The sequence below is a fragment of the Rhipicephalus sanguineus genome, chromosome 6 (genome assembly GCF_013339695.2).
Source record: "Rhipicephalus sanguineus isolate Rsan-2018 chromosome 6, BIME_Rsan_1.4, whole genome shotgun sequence".
In the NCBI taxonomy this organism is placed as follows: Eukaryota; Metazoa; Arthropoda; class Arachnida; order Ixodida; family Ixodidae; genus Rhipicephalus; species Rhipicephalus sanguineus.
In genome coordinates this window covers 117,657,587-117,679,387 of record NC_051181.1, presented here as the reverse complement: position 1 = coordinate 117,679,387, position 21,801 = coordinate 117,657,587, and the positions used below count along the sequence as shown (strand labels likewise).

The 21,801-nt window shown below is 47.0% G+C and overlaps 1 protein-coding gene across 3 annotated transcripts in view; it reads left to right on the top strand.

Annotated features, from left to right (window-relative positions):
• The window catches only part of LOC119396251 (rho GTPase-activating protein 20), a 666,225-nt gene that overhangs the window by 401,066 nt on the left and 243,358 nt on the right, over nt 1–21,801 (top strand). The gene's annotated exons all lie outside the window — the stretch shown is intronic.

The window sequence follows — 21,801 nt, the reverse complement described above, 5'->3', positions numbered from 1 at the left end:
GTCAAGCCCTCTTTCTCCAGCGCTTTGTTTCCCTGCAAAGCGTGGCAACTTGGTCTCCGTGACGGATTAGTGCGTAGCATGCGGCTTACGTAGTGTAATTACGAAACCACCGGCCTTTCTCCAATGGCATGCTCTCCTTGACAGATGCTCAACAGTTGCGTGGTAGAGGCGAGTACTTGACATCAAAACATTACGGGTCAGTGTTATGCTGTTGCACTTGCCTGTTTATATGCATGCATGGATTGCGTTTGAATGCGCGTAAGTTTGCTTCCCTGTGTGTGTGTGTGTGTGTGTGTGTGTGTGTGTGTGTGTGTGTGTGTGTGTGTGTGTGTGTGTGTGTGTGTGTGTGTGTGTGTGTGTGTGTGTGGTGTGTGTGTGTGTGTGTGTGTGTGTGTGTGTGTGTGTGTGTGTGTGTGTGTGTGTGTGTGTGTGTGTGTGTGTGTGTGTGTGTGTGTGTGTGTGTGTGTGTGTCATATTAACCTATAAAGAGAGATGATGCGAATAATTCATGTCATCATACCTGTAGTCTTCGCTTCAGGGAGTCGTACGGGCGTTCTGTAATTTTCCATTCAGCTTAACCAGACTTCAAGAATGAGTCTAAGTCCGCCAAAGCACTTAATATCACTCACATTGAGGATATAGCATATTGAACCTTCGTCGTGAGCACAGCCGGACATATACGGAAAGCGATGTTTCTAACAGCTTACGCCCAAACAGAAAAATTTACAGACACCCCGCATGAAAAACCCGTGCGAAAATTCGCGTCTGAAGAACTTAACGTGTTTTTATGCTCGTGCCGCTTTCGACCATCAGTTATCCGTACGAAGTTGGGGCATCTGCTTGATCATCGTATTTATGTTCGCTGCGACACCAAGCATGTTAGCAAGCAGTCGACAGATGTAGTATATGTCGGTGAACACCGTTCCCAAGTTTTGTAAATTGATGTGTACTGCTCTCTCTCTCTCTCACACACTCTCAATAGCAATGTCTTTCTTAACGACCTGAAAATGTCGCCTGCATGCAGTTGAGCAATATTTTGTGCATTTATTTATTTCCGTGTACTGCAGCCACATTTATGAACGGGATCCAAGTACAGGGCACAAAAGACATTTTTTTACGAAGAAAATGTGGGCAGCTTGAACTAGGGGTGCAAGGCTGGACTAACAGCGGAGCTTGTGACCGACCTCGAGTATTAGCAAGGTCTTAATTAGCACGGTCCTAACTTGCATGCACCTAATTAACATGATCTTAATTAATACGGTCCGAATGAGCAGGGTCTTAATTAGCACGGTCCTAATTAGCATGGCTAAGCGGTAGGCGACGCGAGATGCCATTTAAGGTAAAGGCCGTTCATGATGATGATAGTTTTCTGGTGACGTGAACGGCCGGAACGAAAACTTTTAACAGTTCTGCTGCTAAACGGCAAGAGAAAACAAATGAGATGCAGCATTCAGAGTGTTGACTCTCTCTCTCTCTCTCTCTCTCCCTGCATATGCAAATTCTTTCGACATACTGGCGACCGGCATGCGGAGGCATTAGCATGTCAGCTGGTGTCAAACTCACCCACCGCGCCTCTATCTCGCCGCCTACGCAGCGTATCCGAGGCGATTCATGGGTCCGCACGTGGTGCTCGCGCATTTCGCGTGACGGGAAGGAAGAGTGAAATGATAACGTCAGGGCGTGTGGCGCAAGCACGTGCTGCGCGAACGGCCGTCCATGTTTGGTGGTGTGTATACGCGAGTCAGTATGTATACATGGCGTTAAGAATGGCTCCCGTCAAACGCCGCACGCCTTCGCATTTCATTGCGGATAAGCGAAGAGACGGCAAGCTTTACGAGTTTTGCCGCGCTCTCCGCCAGCCTTTCGGGCCGTGTCAGATATCTCGTCCTTGAAATATGCGAGGAAACGCCCCAGTCTTAGCCCTAGCAAATGCATATGTTTCGGCGTTTTCGCTCGCGCACTTTACGGCTGACTCTCCTAGCGAACTTGAGGTGTATCACTCATCGTGATGATACAGATGCAAGCACGTTACGGCGCACGCCGGACATTCTGCTCTATCAATCGAATTTGACGAGCCTGTGTAGAAGGATTCTAAGTTGTTTGTATTTTGTTCCAGAGAGTCTGATATCTGCCCTCCTCTTCAGGTAAACGTCCTGAATATGAGGAGATTACGCAGAGAGGGCGCCCCTGCACCAGACCCATGCACTGCAGTGAAGTGTCAGTCAAAAAAAGCAGGGATAGCCGCCTATTCGTTTTAGAGAAATGAAGACGGCCTCGCTTATTGTGCGCTAATGATCCTGCTAAGAAGGTTGCATTCAGTCAGCGTCGCACATGGTACGGTCATCAGCAGAAATCAAGGGGACGCTTCCGGTTCTGCTCTGGTTGCTCGACGCATCTCATAGCTTTCACCGCACGACAGGAAAGTAGGGAGGTGGGGTTTACAGTAGCGTTCCTCATCGGCTAAGCTTTTTTTTTTTTTTTGCACGCTTAACTACGCTAAATCATCTCGTAAACAGAGCTTCGTTTGGTGTGACTTCTGAGGCTTCGCGTCAGGACAAATGACAGCTCTTTGTAGACAATCGCTTCATACAATCAGAGCGTGTGATTAGCACGAAAATCAAAGGCAATCAACCTTGCAAGGTCATACTGCTTATACTGCAAGTCTTTTTCAAAGCCGAGCTTGATAGTAGGGAGCCACATCCATCTAAATAGCAAATATAGCATACCGCTTTCTAAATTAATCTGAACACCTGGCGGCTCATTCGCCTCCCATTGCTACTTCATTACCCTCTTATCGAAAGTTCTCAGACAAGGGGGAATTCGATGACGATGGCTGCTCAGCGAAAGAGCAACATTTCTATGCAAAGAAACAAAAGAAAAGAGACAAATGAAATGCATTCACTGACAGATTGTAAACCTTAAGCTCTCTGTCACTTTGTTCATTTTTTTCTGCTTCAACTACCGCAACTGTAACAGCACTCGAATTCTGAAAGATTAAGTTCATACGCGACAAGCTGGAAAAGCCATTCATCACGCACGCCTTTTAGACCAGTGAGAAGATTACATTAGTGCTAAGAGTACCGCTTAACCTGTTTCGCCTGCCTTATGTGTCTATAACTCACTGTGCTACTTTCTTTCTTTCTTTCTTTTTTTCTTTTTCTACGTGTTCACTCATGAGAGGTACACCACGACCTCAGAAAGTCACCCATGTTGTCGGGCATAGCATTATACCCAATGTCACCAATAAGGCGGCCCCTATACTTCAGCTGTCTTCTTTCGCTCCATAATTTTATCCTTGTTGCTTAGTGAGTGGGTGCAGGTCGTTGGGTTACGCGGCAGATGCAGGCCACTCGGTTTCTCTGTGACACGCATGCGGAATGCGCTTCACCGACTGCAGCGCAGTGATATATACTCGTGTTGTGGCATCCCTTCAGACGTCTTCGCGCTCCCCGCCGCGTCGGCTTTGCCGCCGGGTTTCCCGCCACGCGGCGCTGGGCTCGCTCGCAAGTTAACTCCTTCTACGCGCATTCTTGTTCGCTAATACCGTGCAGTGCGGCAGAACCTAGGACTCCATTTCTGCGTACCTATACGTACGTGTTTTTTCGGTACATATCGCAATTTACCGAGCCGGCACTCGGCTTACTTTCGCGTCGCGTTATCATCATGTTCATCAACGTGTTTGTTCTCGTCGACCGCATCGGCCGCATTGCAGCAAACACGGCCCCGTCGGCTTAAACTGACGTCATTGAGAAGTAGCTCTGCGCTTCTTTTCGATCATGATCTGTTATGCGCAAGAAATCCAGCTATCCTGATAAATTTTGATCGTAACAGCTTGACCTATGTACAGGCAAAGAGGGTCTGCTGGGGCAGTATAACCGCTATAACCAGGGACACGTTATAGGGCTCCAGCTTGTGCTGAATATTAATTCTAATTGACAAAAAGTTGACCACTTTTAAGTTTCCTTACTACGCGCTGCGCCGGCGCTTTCTCGATGTCGATGGTGGTTTTAGTGATGACGATTGAAGAGCTGGGTTTCTCGTAGTCTAGGTTCCCAGGTTTTTATCATTTAATATAGAACTATGGAGGACCGGAAACCTGAGCGTCTCGATCCGGGCTGCCGGGCGCGAAGGCACACCTATCTTACAGTACTACATGGGCAAATACTGTAGTCACATCACTGCTTTCTTTGTTGTCTCTTCCTACGGCTAGCTCTGACATACATTGTTTGACTTCACCACTTGTCACCCGTTCTGTCAGTCCACCATCCCGCCGTTTATCTGATACACAAATTACACTTTCTCTGCGAGTTGGCTACATTCACAAGGTCTTGCCTGAAGTTTTAAAAAGCGACATCGGAAAAATTATGTGGTTGGCGCTGACTGAAAGTCGAACGTCTACGGGCGCAATCAGACATGCTAATTCCGACACATAACTTGAGCGGTGCCGTCTGTATAGGTTGCTGAATACTGCACGCTTTTTCTCAGGACAAACTCAGACGAGACCGCTCAGACCGTCGCTTTTCTCCGGCGGAAAGAAACATACACTTCCTCACCCCTTTTTTCTCCGCGTCGCATCAAAGCTCGTTAAAGAAAGGACATTTGTCTTGTTCAGTTTCCTCTTTTCACTTTTTTTTCACAAATTCTTCGGAATTGAGGCAAGCTTAAGACATTCATAAATCTTGGCTCTTCACGAACACGGTCGCCGCGGCTTCCTGCTGCTGTGGAGACATGCTCGCGCGTTCGTCGAGCACCGGAGGGACAACGCGGTAAACAAGGGTGGTGCTAGCTGAAAGCGGATGTGACCCTTTCTTTCGAGGGAGGAGCTTGATGCATGTTTCCAAACTCCCCGAAATACCGATCCGATGCATTCCAAAGAGCCTCTTAGGAATGTGCCCGACTCTTCGTCGGCCTTGTACTGTTACGCGGCTCGATCTGTCAAGCGACTCGAAAGGCATCTGATTGTTTTTCGGTTTTGTTTTTGGTTTTTTATGGCGTTATGCAAGCGGCTGTACATCAAAGGTCAGACGCGGTCAGACATAGTACGGCCGTTTCTCTATGCCTGCATTCATTTGGCCATTGGCAGCAGAGAACGACGACTTCATTTTAAGGGGAAAGCCTTAGACGCCTCATCAAACACGAAAAATGACCGTCGGCGGTGGTGGCGGCGTCGGCGTCAACACTAAGTGATGAAAAAAAAAAAAGTCGTGTTGTGATGACGTCATCATGACGTCACCTGGTGATATCATCACACGACATAGTCGCTTGGTCAAACGTGAGTAATAACGTGGAGTAATAACTCCGCCGTTATTACTCCACGTGGGCAGATCGTGGAGGCAGCGCTGCAAAATCGTGTGAGCTGCAGAAAGTTGCGACGCCTCCGATCTTGGAGGCAGTCCAAAACTACGTTAGGTGCAGAAACCTCTGAGGGGTGAGGTGGAGGGAGGAGGGGTTATATTAGGAAGGAGGATCATCACGATCGACAAAGAAGACGACGAAGTAGAAGATATATCTTTCGAGTCGTCTTAGGCGGCTGCACAAGGGATCACGTGATTTTTTCGCATTTTTCTCCTGCGCCTCTAAGTTTATGCGCCATTTTGTGCCGACACCTGAAATTTCAGCGCTCAGTCATTAATTTGCGAAGAGCAGTGCCCGTTTCTTTCCTTCGAGGTTCCCAACCACGCGCCCTTAAAGAACAGCCGTAATGCTTATCTACACTTCACGCTCGACTGCCTTAACTTCGTATATTTGCATGAGTTAATGTAGTTAATCTAATAACTCACTCTTGTCCGCGCGCGTCGGCGCTTTGTAGAACTGCGTCGGCAACCGCCAAAAGCTTATCATTCACGATCTCGCAAGGCTTAGTTGTCGTGATGGTCTCTAGGCTACACTTTGCTCGAGATAATTGTACCAGATTATTCACGCACTCATGTTTACTTCACCGAGTCCGGTACGTGTATTTACACATACTTCTTCGTGTGTTCGTGCATGGGGCATACGTGCCTCGTTAGTGTATGTCATTATTAGTGAGTGTGTGTGTGTGCGCGTGTGAGCATGCGCATTTATCTTGTGTGCATAGTCGCGCGCGTGCGCACCCGAAGGAAAACCTCACCGTGGCCTTTTTCTGTTCGCACCTGCGGGCTCGTTAGTATATAATGTATGGCAGCACGCGTGCCCGCAGGTTTTGATCTGACGCGTGATCGAAGTCCTCGGGCACGAACACCTCACGCGTTTACGTCGAGTACTTTTTCTCGGCGAGCATGAAATCAGGGCGCAAAATTTTGGCCGAACCCATATAAATGCAGATAGAGCGGCCTATTTTATTTATTTATTTCTTTTTAGTATGTATACCGCACGGAAAGAAAGAAAGAAAGAAAGAAAGAAAGAAAGAAAGAAAGAAAGAAAGAAAGAAAGAAAGAAAGAAAGAAAGAAAGAAAGAAAGAAAGAAAGAAAGAAAGAAAGAAAGAAAGAAAGAAAGAAAAGGAATAGCTGCGGGCATTACCGTGTACCCCTTTTTCGAGCTGTACAGAAGCGTTCGGAGAAACGTCAGCCGTCTCGCTCGCTGGTGCTCTCATTAATCTGGAGGTTGCGCGCGATTGCTCGATGGGCGCGCGCGCAAGGTTATTATTTCGACACTAGCAATGGTCGACGCGCGTGCCGGCACTTACGCGGCGAAATTAAATATCGCGGTGCGACCCGGATTATACCGAGACCTTCAGTGCTTGTTTGTCTTATGTGTGTGTTTAAGGTGGGAGGGGGGGGGGGGACCTGTGTATAGCCACCTCATACTAGATATTAGATGTGGGGCAGCCTGCATAGTTACAGCCTTCGTGTACATACACTGCCGTCGAAGCATGAGTCGTCTGATGGAGTTGACACAGAATGACACCCCGCCCTGGTCAAACCAATCCACTTGACGCAACGTAGATAGATACCTGCAAAGAGAGACAGAGAAAAAAGAAAAGAAAACTGAAAACAGAACATAGCGGTAGCCGCTAATGCCTATATGGCTGAGACTATGACGATGGCGACATTGTGAGTTTGAGAGTTCCTGAAGTTCAAATGGTGGTTTAAATGTTAGCCTTAAGTTTTCCATAATTACCTCATTTTAGATGACGTAAATGTCCGAGAGAAAGTCTCGTCCCGGCAGACTCGATGCCCTAGGTAGCATGCGAGGGTTTACTGGTCAGCTGCCCCTTCGTGCAAAGATCGCGTGCCGCGTGACCGGAACGCCCTCTGGCAAAAAAGAGTGTTCCACACTCGCCGCCTTGGCTACCAGTGGTGCTATCTAACACTCCCAGAGATTAAATTCGCAGAAATAGCCAGAAAAGTCAACAAAGAAGCGCCTTCCGTCGTACCTCAATTGGTATAGAGCATCGGACGCGTAATTCAAAGTCTGTGAGTTCGGGCCCCACCGATGGAAGTGGTGTTTTTCGTCCTCTTTAATTCATTTCAGTCTATCTCGCAATTACTACACTTCAATTAAAATCAACACTAATGTCCCCTATGCTTTCCTTGGCTTAATTTTCTGCTGGTTTCATTTGGTTGCAAATGTTGCATAGTTACCTTAACTTCACGATGAAATCGAAGAGGAATATAATGATGATGACCAGTGATTTCACAGTTTCACCTCAAGTGCGGCTTCAAAAGGACACCAATGCAATTGTCGATCAATTGCCAAGTTCTATAGATCGGTAACTACGCACTGATCAATACAAATTAAGCTTATATGCTGAAAAGTTTCCAACACGACGTTTCAGTTTCTCGGAGTCGTTGAATCAACTTGGCCATCTGTTGATCCGCTCTGCTTCAATGTAAAACAGTACCACAAAAGGGTGACGCCGAGCAAGCTATAATTAGGTTAGCGCCACGGTTTGCTTGACTTAAATAGCTGTACCCGCCACATATAAAAGCGTATACAAGCATGCCTGCGACATTGTATGGCGCGATGTATTGAGCAAGCGCATACCGCGGCACACCCTTCGAGCTAGCTACCCGTATCGCTTTAATCTGTCGCGCAAGAACACAGGGACTAATTTATTACTGGCGCTCGAGATATGGAAGAAAGATATATCAAGTTAAGAATCGTCCATTCACTTAAAAAAAGAAGAAGAAGAAGAAGAAAGCGTGTCTGGAGAATCGGCTTGAATCTTTAACAGCGTATGACGCAAGCGAAGTCTAGTCGGTGGCGCCGTGCTTTTCTCACGAAACGACAGCAGCGCTGTCTCGACTTTAAAGACGCGTTCGGTGGCTGTGTGTGCATACCTACGTTTTATCGAAGTCGCGTCGATCAGAACAGCGAGCTTTGTTTCTCAGGGCGGCGGCGGCGGCACATCGACACACGCATACACAGGGCCATTCTAACACCGTGCACAGGGCCTACATGCTTATCGGCGATCTCCTTATTGCGCCGTGAGGCATCGGACTCGTGCGCTATTAATCTCATTAATACAATGGGTGAGCCTGCGCGTATAGACACGCAGAACGCACGCCGAACTGCGTAATCCTTGCGACGCCCTGCTGCCCCGCCGCCGTCGATCCACGGCACAGAAGTAAGGTGCAGGAAAGTACCGTGTTTTCGCGAGTGCAATGCCACCGGAGTATAGATTTAATGATTAACTCTAATAGCTCCAAACATGAAACTAGCAAGGAAATCAATAATTGCAATACTCGAGCGTGTTGCGGCCTGCACTAATTCGTCATAACCCGTGGCTTAATTAATTTGTATGCGCTATTTTTATGGGTTTTCTTTTATGCAACCGTGCATAGCCTGCGGCTTCCGAGAGCAAGGCTATACACTTTGAAGAGAGTTGTCCGGTGCAACTTGTTCTATAGCCTAACATATATCACTCATTCCACCCTCGCTAAAAGAGGGGGGTTACAGACACCATGCTCAAGCACTTTGGGACTGTGAAAAGAAAGGGGTGGGGGGTATGATCTCTGAAGCCTTAGGCTTTCTCAAAAATACCACAAATCGATTGGCTGTTAGCGCCGCATCATTCAATGCTTCAATATTTTATCATTATTCAACGATTCAGTGTTCTAGCATCTATTCCGCGCCTGTCCAGAGTATTCTCGTATAGATTTGTGCTCACAAAATTTTATTAAAGCACAGTTCGTTGCCCAGATTGACTTCAATATTGATACAGATGCAGTAAATAAGGCTGTTTAATTGCCTCCCTCAAATGCTAGAGGCCGGTGTACTGTGCGATGTCTGTGCACGTCAAAGAACACTAGACATGACATGACATGACATGACATGACAAGAACTTTATTGGAGTCCTGAGGAACTCTAATCTGGGGAGCCGGAGGCCCCCAGATCAAGTTGGTGGCTCCGCCCACGATGGGACTGGAAGTCGAATTTTCGTCGATCGCGGTGTCGTGGGTCCTCTGGACGGCCTGGAGTTGGGTGTAGAGATCGCTGCTCTTCAGGGATCTCTCCCCTTGCTCCTTCGTGGAGGGTGGAGAGGCAGTAAGGGTTGGGCACAGCCAGAGCACGTGGTCGAAAGAACATGATTCATGGCCGCATTTGGGGCAAGAACACCAGATGGTCGAAATTTTCGGAGCCCTCCACAATGACGTGCCTCATAATCATATCGTGCTTTCTGCACGTAAAACCCCGGATGTTACTGTTAATTGCCTCCCTCATTGCACTGCGCCTACACTGTACCCCTTTCCCACCACAACGCGTACCCACGCCTGGCTTCTCATTTCGCTCACGTGATTTGACCGTCAACTACACTCGTGTAAACACGGTATAATAAGGAAGCCGGCTCAAGACTCGATTTCGTCCGGTAGCACGACGGCCTTATATCTCCTTATGCGCCTTATATCGCGCCACTCGATAGACGAAAAGGTGAAACCGATTCGTGTAATGGGCGTCCTTGCTCCGCTCCGCACCGGCGTGCGCCTGCTTGAGTGCGCGTTTCGCAGCGCGCGGTCCCCTTTGTGTGGTGTGCACCCTGCGCGCGTGTTGGGATACACCCATTCCTGGCCCGGTCAGCGCTGAGGTCTCTCATTAGGTAATTAGGTAAGAACCAGCGTGCTGCGCATGCGTACTCGCTTATGCAGTCGACAGAGCGTCATTGTTACTTAACGATGCTTCGTTTCTCCCACGAGTTGCTGCCGCCCTGCGAGGAAATATAGTATTTGCGCCTCAAACTTACATCTTTCTGCCACGCGCCTATAGGCGCATGGCAGAAAGATGCAAGTCCAAGGACAACAGAAATGAACACGACGTCGTATACGACGTCGTGTTCATTTTTGTTGTCCTTGGAGTACAGCCTATTCGCGCTGAAGAGAGCCCATGTTATCCGAGCGCCTCACAACGTAATGGGATAAAGTGAGCTGTTGTGTAATAGACGGTGTGCACTGACGTCACTGAAGCAGCCATGTTGGAGCACCAACATGGCGGGACGCGAACTTTGCGATGTCACGTTAGTGTCATCAGTACATCACATGCTGGTTCCTTCGTTATTCATCTACAGAGTCCCAACAACGTTCTAGCGACGTCGTTATCACACTGAAGCGGGTTAATCGCCGCGTGATTACACTGCCTTGACGTCATCTAAGCCACCGCGTTGGAGCCATGTTGTGCGTCCATCACGTCACGTGCAAGCTATCAATACGTATCTTTGTCTTCTGCCTTATAGGTTACAAGTGCACCACATAATAGTCACCTGCTGCCAGGATAAACATTTTTGCGACCTGCTAATCATGATAGTCAAATGAGAACGGTAGGTCAAATGGGACAGAAGACATTCAAGCGCCAAGGTTACTGAAGCAAATGCTATAAACACCTAACATGAGGTTCGGGATGGGTACATCAAGTTATCATCAGCACGGTCACGTCAGCACGGTTTCTGTATACTTTCACATAGTAAGTTCAATACCTAAACCTGAACGTAGCGCTTGGTTTTAAAATATGGCTTTACTTGTGCGATTCCGATCGTCATTTGAAGCCCAAGGCTGAGAGAAAACTTCTGCGATATCATACGGTGCCGACTAATTCGCTGAAGCCTGTACTTTTCACTTAGTTTATCACGCATGCCGTCAGACGGCACTGATTCCGTAGGAACGGCTTTGCGTGCTTGAGCGCACTTTCCCACGTATAGAAAGAGAAATGAACAGGGAGGTCACATCACCCCTTGCGGAGCATCGTGTCTCTTCGCAACCCTTTCCCAACCCCCTTTCCACAGAACGCCTTCTATATGTTTATGACATGACAGAGCAAGCGAGACTAATATATCATAGCTACAGATGGCGCTCCGCTTGTCATTGGATATTCGCGTTTGTTGGCGCAGGGTCGTTACACTCTTGTTCGGGACTGGCGCCTCTGCACGCTCATCATTCCCCACCATTAGAACACGTCACTCGCTCTCGCTATATATCTCTGCACGCGCCCGCATTTCGGAGGCTGTAGTCGAGAATTACAGGCAGGATTAGACAAATAAGAGTGACGCTGGACGAGCACAATATATAGGTAAAATGGAGGTGGGGAGCGAGTAAAAGGGTGAGAAGGATCAGTGCAGGGACCTCGCCCTGCGAAAATTGCGCTGTCTAAGGAGAGACTGCACTGTATATGTATGAAACTGGCCGGCTCCTGGCGCCCTCTGCGTACCCCTTTCATCCGCCGCTACGTCCCCCCCGAGCGTATTACAGTTTCTTCCGGCAGAAGATTGCATTCTGCGCGCGTGTCTTGTCCATTGCATCGTGAAAGTTCCGCGGACCCTCGAAGAAGGATGGGCGATGAAGAGTGATCGACCGAGACAAAAAACTCTACGTGTGCTGCCGCCACTAACCTTGTTCTTTCTATGAGGACGTTGTACGTCGGCTCCTGCCCACCGTGCGCTGGGTTATCCATCCGCAAATTACCCCGTAGCAGACGTTCTCGAAGCTGCAGGTGCTGAGTCGGTCTGGTTAGTGCGTTATGAAAGCGCTGGATGTGTGGCCTGCGGGCAGGACAAGCGAATTAGCAATAGGAAAGGAAGGTGACGCACTTGGGCGCTGCGTGCGTCAGTCTGAGGGTAATCGATTAGGCTGGTTCGATGGGAGAAACCAAGCGTTGTGGACTGGAAAATTAGCAACAAGTATGATTAGTAAACCGACAGGAGAGACAGACTTTGGAATAAACGTAATCGCTTAACCTAATTTTCATTTGGTTTAATTAATGAGATCAAAGATGCCGGAAGACTTCGTGTAGCCGGCTTTTCCGACACAACGGATATGCAGTCTGTCTTGTCGTTAACATCAATTAAGTGATTTAGGTTACTTAGTGGCCTTAAGTGAACCTAATTAGGTTCGCTCTTACTGCCGCGCCTGTTGCTTCCCAGTGCAGGCTATATCCATGCATAATTAATATATCGCGTGTACACTAGCGCTAGCAAGAGTTTTACTTTCGGGCTATTCCTTCCGACTGTGCGTATTGACAGCACCGCTCAGATTTTGCGAGCGTTACGTTAGCCACACGACGAGAGGCGTAATTTAATTCTGTTACGAATGCCCTGTGCACATGTAGGAGGTAGTAAGATGTGAATATCTGACAAAGCGTTCCTGGCGAAACAATCAGAAGCGATGAGAAAACGCGGGTTAACCCCCCATCTTAAGGAGGCAAGTGAGTGCGCAAGTAAGTGCGTTGGATACGACGACGCGCAGTAAACAGCAAACAGTCGAAATAGTCGATTGCTGACGTTTCTCTATATCGTTTTGTAAGTATTTCGAATATCTACAAACTAAACAGACCCGCAACACGAGTTCAATCCCCTACAAGCGCCTACGTGTGCTCAGTTGATTCGAAAACTAGCTTTCCGAAGCATCGCTTTCAGAAACAAAGCAGTCTGCGGTCTTGGTTTTCATTCTACTCAGTCTGAAAAACATAGCATCAACTTCATCACAGCGGAAAAAGAAAAACATACACACATAGACAGGACATCTATATGTATCTCTTCAATTCTGCCCGATTCGTAGCACAGTAAATATGTCAGCCGTTCCAGCGTTCAACCGAAGATGAGCAGTCGCACGAATTACATTTCTGGTACTCTGCGCCTTCGCGAGCTCGTTCCACAAGCGCAACGACAGCGAGGCACACGCGCTGCATATATCGATAAGCGCCGCGGCGAAGTACCTACAATTTCGCGCGGTTTCGAGGATGCCTATCACACATCGCACCAACCAAAGCACATTCGAGATCTCTCGGAAGAGAGCACTCAAAACCTGTCGCTGCATGTGGTTGGAGGATGCCGCCGCCTCGCTTTCAACTCCAGCACGAAATAAACAGCGCGAAAGACGAGGACGAGCAAGGAACGACAAACAGCTCGTCTTTCGCGCTGTTTATTTCGTTCAAGATGGAAGAAGCACACCAACTCGCCCAACTATACGTTCTGACGCTTTCCGCCTTTGCCAGGCCCGCGTCATTCGGACCACGTCCGCGTGCAGCGCCTTCACGGTTGTTCGTGCGCCATCACCGCGACCACTCTCTCGCCCGGGCATCTTCGCTTTCCGCATTATCGAATCCCGCGATGGTGGCCGGCCCGGCCGGCCCACATCTGATGCCCTCGGCAATAGCCTTGAACTTAGCGCGCAGTGTTTTCAAAAGCCGGGCAAAATGCGAGTGGAGGGGGGAAGGGGGAGGTCTCTGAAGTATGCACCCCGCCGCGTGCCTGGAAGATCGGCATTTCTTTTGCTGTGTCCCGGTCTTCTCTGCGGCGATGCATGGGAGGCCGAGGAGGAACGTGGAGGCGAAGGCTCGCAGTTTTGAGGCGAGTAGTCCGGTTTACCGACGCTGGTGCGTCTGCATGTCCTGGGCTTCCACTAAGACGCACTCTGGGCCAGACATGTCACTGCCCGGCCATTTCGGTGCTGTATATATTTGGTCCACAGTGATCTATCTATCTATCTATCTATCTATCTATCTATCTATCTATCTATCTATCTATCTATCTATCTATCTATCTATCTATCTATCTATCTATCTATCTATCTATCTATCTATCTATCTATCTATCTATCTATCTATCTATCTATCTATCTATCTATCTATCTATCTATCTATATATCTATCTATCTATCTATCTATCTATCTATCTATCTATCTATCTATCTATCTATCTATCTATCTATCTATCTATCTATCTATCTATCTATCTATCTATCTATTATGTAATTCCTTACAGATAATGCCTCCTCGATGATTCCTGTTTTTCTCCCAGTGTAAGTAGCAACCCAGAAGTTTAAGAATAATATCTAGGGTTTTACATGACATAACCTTCATACGATTGTGAGCACGCCGCCAGCTGGGGATCTTTAACATGCAAGGGAATCTAAGTACACGGGTATTCTTACATTTCGCCCCCATTGAAATTATTTTGCAATCATCAAATACAATATAAAACTGAAGCCGCGCTGTTCCACCCCATGTAACGGCTTCCTTTCCGCAACAGCTTAATAGTCTGACTTTATGACCATGTGTCAGCGAAGCACTCTGGTGAAGAACGCAAACATGTCAACTTTCTTGCCCTTCAGCCTGCTCCTCCGGCTCTACTATGTACCACGCGCGCGGGGAACCAAGTTTATGCTGCAATGAGTTCGCGCTGTTGATTTAAAACTATCGATAGTACTTACTATCGATAGCACTTATCGATAGTATCCTTTACCATCGATAGTTCGATAGTGACTCAGCTATCGATAGTATCGATAGTACCATCGATAGTTCTGCATCACTAATATACAGTCTATAGCAGGGGTAGCTCGTAAACATACCTTATTAAGAACATAAAACAAACTATGCGATGAAGACAGTCATGTGCGAGCCGCGGGCCGCAAGCGAGGTGTACGCGGGCCGCGTGTCAGAAACCCCTGGCCTGTAGAGCCGAAGCACTTTTATCTTTATTTATTGTTTGTTGCGTTTCTTGCTTGCTTTTGTTTCTATTTTTGTTACTCACTCCCCTTTGTAACGCCTTTGGCCTTGAGGGCAGCAATAAATTAAAATAAAATGAAATAAGTTTTTTGTAGCATACCTTACAGTTCATTCCTTCACGTGTTATTTTGCGAAAAGCCAAGTTATCAAGAGATTCCGGCTGTAAGCGCGCCATGCTCCGTTACATCAGGTGTACTGCCACGCTACAGTTTCTTGAACTGCTTGTGCTAGCCGCAGTGGCGCACGAAATATGCCTTGCGAATTGTGAAGGCGTCGGCAGTCGTAGTTCTCAGACTTCCACTACTGGAGCAAATTTCGGATGTCTCTGCGGACTTCTGCCGAATGAACATAGCTTTCCAACTCATCGCTTCATTTCTCTTGTTCCCGAACGTCGTGCCACTGTTCAATAAAATGAAGTGCTTCTCCTTGCAGATTTCAGCAGTTTATGTTATGCACGGTTTGTACCATGCTCTTTTATTTTAAATACGAACCATTTCTTAGCGAACTTCTGTGACTTGGAGCGTATCTATCTATCTATCTATCTATCTATCTATCTATCTATCTATCTATCTATCTATCTATCTATCTATCTATCTATCTATCTATCTATCTATCTATCTATCTATCTATCTATCTATCTATCTATCTATCTATCTATCTATCTATCTATCTATCTATCTATCTATCTATCTATCTATCTATCTATCTATCTATCTATCTATCTATCTATCTATCTATCTATCTATCTATCTATCTATCTATCTATCTATCTATCTATCTATCTATCTATCTATCTATCTATCTATCTATCTATCTATCTATCTATCTATCTTTTCTGCGCGCTATTCTGACGGCATACCCTTGATTATAAGCGCTCACATTTTCACATTTCCGTGTCTGATTCGCTTTCAACAAGCGTGTGGCTGCATAATTTTTTGCATGTTTGGCACTTTTTGTTTTTCTCTGCCAGAAATTGGTGCTACGTTCTGCCTGTACTTCTATGAAATAATTATATCCGAAAGTTTCATTTGCTATTCGTGCGAACGCATTTTTTCTGACACGTTTCTCAATGGTAAGCTTCTTTTCGTGTGTAGCGCTTAACTGGTTTTACATTGTCCTATGAACGCAATGTTTCAACCTATAATTCGTCCCTAGATCGTTTTCTCGAGCCTCATTACAATTACTTCCACAGTAGGCCTCGAGATCCTTTTGATTTACGGGAATCGTGATTTTTCTATAACAGTTAGCGGCCTGATTGCAATAGCTCGCCGACCAATAAACAAGATCACGCGTTACTCGCACAGTCTTGGCAGAACTTATCTCATAATGATAGTTCGAAACCGCACATAAGAAATTGGTTTCGGTGACGCGCGTCCACATCGCTTTAATTTCGTGTGGGGCGCGCATTTAGGTGTCGAACGCGAACTGCACGCCGCTTCGTTTTCAGCGTTAGCAATCTCCCGCCATTTCATTAGCGCTTCTTTTAATGAGTCCCAATGTTGCTCGCGTACAGAGAGGGCCGGCAAATCGTCTTGGAGGCAGTCCTGAGTCACCGTGTAGGTGCGGGCAATTTACGCTTCCCTCCTCCCTATATACCCTGACGATCTTCAGCATTGCAAGCATGTATATATAGCTTATCCACTGGCTATAATGAAAGTGGAGCGATCGAGATAATCGGCAATTAGCGATCGCCACTCCAGAAAAAGCGTGCCTTCACTTTTATAGAAGGCAGCGTATATATAGAGTCATACTTTTGTTTGTTTTTTTCCATAAATTGTGACGGTTGGCCGTGCATTTGTAACGCGTCGATCGCGCTCGCGTAATAGCGAAAACGCCAGAGCTGTGCTTCTGATTGCCTCGATTGCGGCGTGGCACGCGGGAATAAACACGCTCGCAACGATCCAGGCCTCTTGGGTATGCGTCTATATATGTAACGAGGCACGTTGGAACACCTTAAAAGCGTGCGCCTACCGTAAATAGTTCCTTCATTGGCCAGCCGGTTCGCGTTTCATCCTGCAGTGTGCGTGTATACCGAGCCATATGTGGATGATAGCATCGACAGCTTTTGCGCCGTGGAACTTCAGTATAGAACAGAGCGGAAGCGGGAAATCTTAAAAATTCTCAAGCTTATTTCGAATATATGCATCTTGTCGCCTTCAAAATCACACATTTATGTAGATCGCTAAAAGAATTCTAAACGGTGAATTTTTAAAAGCGACACCTCACCGCCGATGTTTCCCCGATGTGAGGGAAACTTAACGCCGTTTGCGGTGTTTCTTATTTCTATTTTTAATGTTTATTTATTTTTGCATACAGACGTACTGTAATTTACTTTCACAATTTACGTTGCCTGGATGACTCCGGAATAAAATTTACATATCGATTTACATGTCTAGTGCTAACTTGTGCCAACTTGTGGCGAGATTTCTTCCGACCATAAAAGTTGACACGGTTTAGTAAAAATTACGCTCCAGGATCATTAGCCAAATATATGTTCGAATTGAGAGCGACTTCTCTAAGCTGCTTCCTTTTGGCAACTGGCATCTTTTTTTTTTTCTTCTTCTTCAGCATGCCGTAAATGAAACGACTCCCCTAACGACTCGCGGCAGAACAGCGCGCATAGGGTCCAGGACATAAAACGCACATTCACTGTATGTGTGTATGTGTTTCCTGTGCGTAGTTTCGCGCTGTGTGGTAATGGGCGCGTACCCGACAACTCCTAACAACTCTCTCAGAATGTCAGTTCACTTGGAAACACGCCTCATTTCAAACACTTCAATTTGCCCACGGTATACACTCCCCGCGGTCTTAATTCTTACACTCGGAGGCGCGAACCGCCGCCTCACGAATGGGCTTGCGCTCCTTCGAAAGCACTTGTAACCAGCACGCGTCATACAAGAACACGCGAATCGCGAGATTAGCGCGGAGATTTTAATGACAATGTCAAGGCGACGAGTCATTTGTTCAGCTCCCTCGTACGAGGGCCCCTTCAAATTTCGCGACCTTGCAGGAATGAAGTTAATGCGTCCTTTGTTTAATTTTTTCTTGTTTTTGTGGCGCGCATGGAGATCATGGCAACGCCTACGGGGCGTCATTTCGTGAGTTACGTGGCAAATAGATGGGCGACGCGACGGAATGACCTTAAATGTGACAAAAAACAACAACAAAAAAGACAGGAATAAACTGAGGAAACCGAAACAACGCCGTGCGAAACGAAGCCACCCTGAGACTGCTCCCACACTGACAAAGATGGAACGGCCTTCATGCAGAGGAGGCGGGAAAAACCGAATCTCACAAAGTCTCAGGGTGCACCTCGGTATCCATTAGCGGCAGCGAACGAGAAGCCGAAGTGTCGGCGTACTCCTTTACATAGAACGCCGCCGCCGCCGATGGGAATACGTATACATTTTCATTAGCCTGGCATACCCAACCCATCCTTGCGCTGATGGCTACGGGAAATAACAAGTATGCATATTCAACCAAAGAGATGGTATTACCTTAAAAAGAAATTGAAAGGAAGGAGCAAGAAGGAGCGAACGCCCAATTGAAAAAACAAGAAGAAAAGATATATGTGAGGAGATTGTGGGTGCGCGGCTTCTAAGACAGTTGACAGATTGTTCGTGGGCACATGAGCTGACCCACTCCTCATTAACAGGATTTTTTTTTTTTCCTGTTAACGAATGGCTTCTTGAGCAACTTGCATCTTCTGCTGGTTTCAACCTCTACAGATGCACGTTTTTTTTTTTTCACTTTTCTACCACATTTCCGTCTCTTTTTTTTCGATTTTTGCCTTTTCGCTTTTCCTCTGTTCGTCCTCTCATAAGGCCTATACTCTCGTGACAGGCCCCGGCTGAAATATATGCGCGCGCTCGGAGAGCAAAGAAAAACGCGCGCGCGCACTTTTCGCCTCGCCGCGCGGTGCCCAACGAGCTGCCACGGTGTGAAGCAGTGATTAATGCTTTCTCCAAACGCGTGTCCCGGCTTCTGTACCACGGCCGAGTCGAATTCGGGTCTCTCGGTCGATTTGTAAAACGTCGCGCCCTGCCCGTTCGTGTTCTCAAATTCTACACCGGCCTTAAAGCTTACAGCAAGCTGGCGAGAAAGCCACTTCTGGCACTGATTTAGAATGCACGAAGGCGTGGTGCCTTTGCTGTTGGTTCGTGGATGTGTAGGAGCACCCTAACCAGAACGAGGTGCCTCTTTTCTAGTCTCGGCCGAAACCGAAAAGGAGGCTTTTATGTAGGAACACGACCGAGGCGCCACGCTGCGTGCTCCACAGGCATTGCCCCGTTTGTTATCTCCGATGCAGTAGGTGCCGAAACCTTTTTGCTGTTCGCAGTGCCTGCTGTTACGAACTTTAAAAAAATGTACTTTAGTGTAGTCCACGTGTAAAACCGATCAATCTGCTGTAGAACGGTGCTTACTGCTGGGCTAGAATAGTTTGCTGCTGCGAATCCCTGCAGTGAAATCGAGTATTTCGCTGACGTCGACTGTATAGAAAACGGATCAGTAACCATCGACCGTGGATTGGCCCCTCCTAGAGGTGGTTGTTGGTGCGTTTCTGTTATTATCTTTCAAAGAAATGTCTTTGAGGTTGCATCTTCGTTTTAGTGTTCTCTAAGTCTGACATTATAACCAAAGTCTCAGCTACAAAGAAGAATGGATACATCGCAATCATGTACGGCGAAGTAGCATTGTGGCAAGAAGCAAATAATTCAGCGTGAAACCCCTTGCTTGCAAGCTAATTGGCTTACATGATGTCGTTTAGTCAGCCATTGTTTGCTTCATCATGTAATGATAGCAGTAGCGGGACCATATATACTTGAACATGTGTCCAGTGACCTGAGTGCTATACTTCGAACGTTGCGGGAGCTGCTTAGAACTATTTGAAACTATGTCTGCCACTGGTTGTATAAGTTAGCAAACAGCCAGTGCGCACCGTAGCAAGTTTAAGAACGCGCTAAACAGCCCTACTATGGATTTCCAGTCATTTGTGAGCAACCTTCGCCTAAACAAACGCGATGTTTGTCGATGATTCGCAGGACATTGTGGATTAAGGTCAATTTGTCTTTTTTAATATAGCGAATTAACTGTATATGCATAGGCTAAACCAAATTCATCCTTCCTATGTACACAAGAACTCCTAGAGCATGTGTGCCACTGAAATTGGGCAAGCACCCACTATACTCACCACTGGTCCACTAAAAATGAAGAAGGGAACACACGGGCGGCAAATCTCACTTAAGATTTATTGACAGACGTAATCTATAATTGAGAAAGACTTTAGCGAACCTTCGAGATTAACCCAATGATAAACACCGGGTCCGCACATTTCAGCATCGCTGGTGAACCGGTTAACCGATGTGGTTAACGTTTCAGCTTCGCTGGTTAAATGGTTAACCGATCTGTACGGGGTGTTTGGGCAGTGATGTTTTTATTCCTTTTTTGCTAAAGAATGTTGGTTTCCTGGTGATCGCATAAGTGTGTGTTCATGCGATATTGCGTAATGTGATTGCTAATTTGTTTTAATTTCTTTCCTTGCAGGTAAGTCCACTCCATTCACTGCAACTTGCGAGTAAACTAAGCCGCCGACATTCAAGTGAGTTTGTCTCTTATTCGACGCGCACGACGTCTGAGCCTATTCGAATGAAACTCGATCAAAATATGTGATCTCAGGTACCACAATTACAGTGTAACCGGCATGATATCGCGTAGGCATCGCGCGCGATTGAAGACAGTGTCGCGGATGCATTTCTGCCCTAATGGTATACAGGTGGAGCTACTCGCAAGCCATTAAACTGACCTGTAGGTTCGGTTTCACTGCATTGCGACAAAGCGTGTGCATGAAGCCTTCGATCAGGTATACTTGTACTGCAGATAACGCATTCAACCGTATGTGTTTACGTCACTGAGCCTCTTGTGTCTCGGGATCTGCAGACTCGAGACATTGCTGTCTTTTCCGACATTCTCGAGCCACTCTATACTTATGCAATTTTGAGACCTACGGCTTTCGATATGTTCAACGTAAGGGACCTCCCTTCATTCATTGTGGTCGCGATGTCTCGTTAATGTGCAACCAACTAATCGCGGAGCTGTGAAAAGCAAGTCTGGTGGAATTATCGCGCAGTCGGGAATCGTAAACTGGTTTTCGTGCTTCCACAGAAGGAGTGTAATAGAACTGCACCTTTCGATTTTGGGAACTTTTGGTTGATAGCTGCAGTGCAATGCATTCACTGTGTTGCTTTTTTTTAAAGCATTTACGGCTCACGTGTTCCGTAATATCCTGAGACAGAATGTACGATAAATTCCATCACACAAACGTGGGACACGTACGATTTTCTGTAAATTTATGAGAGAGAACGAGGGAGAGAGTCAAAGCTCTTTATTTAAAGTAGAAAGTTCAGCCAACGTATATTCGCCTATTTGCTATTGTGCGGGGAGAGTGGAGGCCCTATCTTATGAGACGCTGTGAAAATAGCCATGACTTCTGAGGCGTATGGATTATCTACGCGACTTTCGACAGACGGGCACGATTGCCGCAGTCGCCTTTCCAGACGAGATGCGTCCCGCCTCTCCGCTTGCGCATCGGCGACATTGTACACCTTGGAAACTTTTTGGTGTAACCCACGGGAATTGCTGCGACACTCGAGGTGATTCGGGTTCGCTGTGTGTGACTGTCGTGACTGCCGAATTAAGTTTATAAAGACTTACGGAACCCCTTCCTGCCCACCTTCTATCCTCTCCGCAGTTGCCCGTAATTTTTTCCGCATGCTGACGTGGTCGCCAGACAGGAAGAATCGCGCGCACGCTATACGAGCTGCACGCGTCGCACGTAGATTCACGCGCTGACCGACGCCCGCGCATCGTCGACGTAGCAGCGCGCGTCCCTG